Below are 4591 nucleotides of genomic sequence, written 5' to 3'. Positions count from 1 at the left end.
CGCTTTCTTTCATTCATTCATATTCCTTCGACTTCATCAGGGAATAAACCGCCAACTTATCCAGCATATATTTTACACCGGATGCCCTTCCAGCTGCAACCCAGTACTGGGAAACATCCATACACACTCATGTGCTGTGCAGTATAGGCGTACAACTTTTGCATGATCAGTCTTCTCAGTTAGAGCCAGTCATTTCTGGAACACATCCTATGGATTTAAGGGGTGTTACAAATTATTCAACATTTAAATACAAGTTAAAGAAATGGCTAAAAGCAAATCAAGTTTATAATCATGTGAAATTCTTTTGTCCAACATTTTAAGAAATTCTAATTACATGTTTTATGCCTTTGTCACTTTACTGTTTTTGTGTGTGTGATGATGTGGTTTTTGATTTCAGGTTGCCTTTTAAAATCTGGCAGGGGCAACAGATGAAAATTAGCCCTTGTGGCTAACTCTGGCTTATTTACAGTTCTACTGTTTATTAATGAGCATTGTCCCTGTTGAATAAAATAAAAAATAAATTCAACACACTTCAACCAATTTAGTTTATTCAATTTTCCTGTACCGCATGTCTTTGGGGGAAAACTCGAGCACCCGATGAAAGCTCACACAAACCCCAGGAGAACATGCAAACTCCGCACAGAAATGCTAACTGGCCCAGCCGGGACTTAAACCAGCAACCTTCTTGTTGTGAGGTGACAGTGCCTAAATTAAAGCCTGTTCTTTAAATACTAGTACCCCTTTGATACTTTGATAAAGATACTAGTTCTTAATCATTAGATATAATACATACTGGTCAAAACTGATTAGTTAAGCATTTTATTTTAGTGTTTATTATAGTCAACACTTTTTCTATAATACATTCATGGTTGATATTTCGATTCTCCAAAAACCAAGGGCAACTAACAAAATCTGGAATTCTCATGAATTTCTTTCTTTTTTTTTAACGAACTAAATTGTTCCAAATCCATCAATCTATTGGATATTATCTAAATGCTTAAAGGTATAATTCACCCAAAACTGATGAGAATTCTGTCGTCATTTTCTCATCCTCCACTTGTCACAAACCTGTTTGAGTTTCAGCCTTTTATTAAACACAAAAGAAGATATTTTTTTTGAAATGCTGAAAACCTGTAACTGACTTCCACTGTATTTGTTTTTCCTACTATGGAAATCAATGGTTACAAGTTTGTAATATTTTTCAAAATTACTTACTGTTTTGTTCAACAGAAAAAAAGAAACTTATAAAGGTTTTAATCCAATTGAGGGTGAGTAAATAGTGACTAATTAAAAATTTTGGGGTGAACTATCCCTTCAATATCGGTTTAAGATAAAAGAGGTGCGTGACTTAGCACTGTAGTTATGGTTTTCCTACAACAGAGGGCAGTAGATTCCTAAAACTATCAAACGGAAAAAAACAGAGGCACAAAAAGGATTTAAACCTGGATGACAAAAGTGAATCCGTTTTCTGGAAGACAAAATTAGCAAATTTTTTCTTGGAAATGTGAGTTTATATCTCAGAATTTTGATGCAAATTGAACACAGATGCAAATTGGCATCTCACTGTCAAAAAACAAGTCATTATTAAGTTAGATTTCTTACTTTTAATTACAGTTAAGTTTATTTCACTCTATACGTAACTAAAAAAGCACAACTGTGAATTCTAAAAAAAATAATTTAAAATCAGTGAGATGTTAACTCATAATAATTAATAACATTATTCATTCATTCATTCATTTTCAGCTTTTTTCCCCACATTTTTTCCCCTTTTTTAGTCAAGGGTCGCTACAGCAGAATGAACCGCCAACTTATCCAGCATATGTTTTATGCAGCGGATGCCCTTCTAGCTGCAACCCAACACCGGGAAATTATTAAAACAAAATACTGAAATCTTGAACATTTAAAATAAAAAATACTATGGTAATGTTTCTGTATTATACCTGAGACAAAAGTACTTGAATTAATCTGCTGTGGTAATTGAGGAATTTGCATATATATATATATATATATATATATATATATATATATATATATATATATATATATATATATATATATATATATATATATATATATGTGTGTGTGTGTGTGTGTGTGTGTGTGTGTGTGTGTGTGTGTGTGTGTGTGTGTGTGTGTTCAAATGGGTTTTACTTTGAATGATTTTACTTTAAAATATGTCTTGTTGAATTGTTATTATTGCTAAGATTGACATACTATTCAGGTTTAAATATAATATAATATACTGTAAATATTTCCCAGCACTGGGTTTAAGGGCATCCGCAGCTTAAAATATATGCTGGAATAGTTGGCAGTTCATTTCGCTGTAGCAATCCCTGATAAATAAGGGACTAAGCCAAAGGAAAATGAATGAATGAATGAATGAATACTGTATATTTCACATACGGTATAGTCAAAACCCTGTTTGCTGGTGGTGGACAGGAGGCCATGTGGAGGTTCTATAAATATTGGGAGAATGTTTTACAGACCCAAAGCTTCCCGTCTGCATGTGTGAGTCTCTACTACAATCACAACCAGTGGCTGTTGACACAACACACAAAGCACTGAACCTCTGCACGTTTGCGCCATTTACTGTACTTCTGCTGAATTAAAGGGATAGTTCAGTCAGAAATCAAAATTGTCATTATTTATTTACCCTTCACTTGTTTCAAACCAGACAGATTTTCTTACAAACACACAGATATTTTGAAGAATGTTGGAAATGGTTAACTATTTACTTTTTCTTTTCTATGGAAGTCAATGGTTACAGGTTTACAGCATTCTTTTGGTTGGAATTGTATTATCATGAATTGAAGCAACACATTTCGCACATGCTCGAGTGACGTCACTGTCGCTGTCACCGGACGGTAGCTTCGCTGCGTGTGTTTGGAGTTTAGATTCGCAATTTACTTTTTTTATCATAAAATACCTCCTCATTCACTAAATATTTATCTCTCCTACTTGGGGTGAACAATCCCTTAACACACTCATACAAACAAATCTACTTTTAAACGTTCTGTCTCTCGAGCATCCGCCTGGTGTTTGTAGCTTTAGCCTGCTAGCACCGCTGGTCAGCTAAAGCTACCGACCTCTTTCATTCACTTATTTTCTCACTTACTGTCTATGCTGCTGGAAGCAGTGGAGTCCCAGATTCGCTCCCTCGAGACGAAGCGAGCAGAGCTCAGGGCTAAGCTCTTAACCCGTACTCGCTCATCTAAGGTAAGTGTTCGATACAACGACAATCCTCCTGCCTCCTCAACCCCGTGTGCTTCTCTGTCCAGGCCCAGCGCACCGAGGAAGCGGTTCGCCCAGGCGTCGTTCACGCCGACACCCGGCTACCACGGCCCCTGGGTGCAGCCGCGTAAGGCGCTTACCGGGTCCCGGGGCAGAACCTCTCCTCCTCCGGTGTTCGAGATCCCCACGGAGAACCGCTTCGCCCCTCTCCGCGAGACGGGTCGCGATGTGGCCATCATTGGCGACTCAATCGTGTGCCACGTCCGCTCCGCTTCCTCCAAAGGTAACAAAGTACGCACTTTCTGCTTCCCTGGTGCCCGAGTTAAGAATATTTCTGCACAGAAACCTACTATCCTGAGCGCTGCCGAGAGCCTCGGTGCCATCGTCCTCCACGTGGGGACGAACGACACCGGGCTCTGGCAGACGGAGATCCTAAAGAAGGACTTCAGGAGCCTGATCAAGACGGTTCGACGCACCTCGCCCGCCACGCAGATCATTGTTTCTGGACCGCTTCCTACCTACCGCCGAGGAAATTAAAGGTTTAGTAGACTTTTTGCTCTGAATAAATGGCTATTAACATGGTGTGAAGAACAGAAATTGCTCTTTGCCAATAACTGGAATCTTTTCTGAGAGCGTCCTAGGCTTTTCCGCGCTGACAGGCTGCACCCCAGTCGAGCTGGAGCTGAACTCCTGTCGGACAACATCTCCAGAATACTTCGCTCTATCTGACTAGTAAGTAAAAATTCACAAAATTCACAATTTAGCCATACAGACTCCTATTCGTCCCACATAAATAACAGTAATGCATACCTAGCTAACCCCATAGAGACTCTGTCTGTTCCTCGCATTATTAGATCAAGAAACAAACGTACTGTGCTCCAGAAATAATCTATTAAGAATTAAACCAGAAAAACCACTAAAAAGTGAAAATACAATTTATGCACTCTGTCTCACTGAAACCTGGCTGAAACAAAATGACTATATTAGTTTAAATGAAGCAACTCCTCCAGGATTCCTTTATAAACATGAGGCTTGTCAAACTGGTCGTGGTGGTGGAGTTGCGTCAATCTTTAGTGATATTCTTAATGTTAATCAGAGAAACAGACTTATGTTTAGCTCCTTTGAAGTATTAGCGCTTAATGTTGTCCTTCCAAACACTATGCAAAAACCTATGTTATCTCTCACTCTAATCACCATATATAGACCCCCAGGACCCTATGTCAATTTTCTAAAAGAGTTTTTATCTCTGACTTACTAGTTAAAACTGATAAAATACTAATTGTAGGAGACTTTAACATCCACATAGATGACGCTAACGACACATTAGAGCTCCCGTTTATGGACTTACTACATTCATTAG

The sequence above is a fragment of the Danio aesculapii genome, chromosome 17 (assembly GCF_903798145.1).
Source record: "Danio aesculapii chromosome 17, fDanAes4.1, whole genome shotgun sequence".
NCBI lineage: Eukaryota > Metazoa > Chordata > Actinopteri > Cypriniformes > Danionidae > Danio > Danio aesculapii.
Note: the sequence above shows the minus strand (reverse complement) of the source record.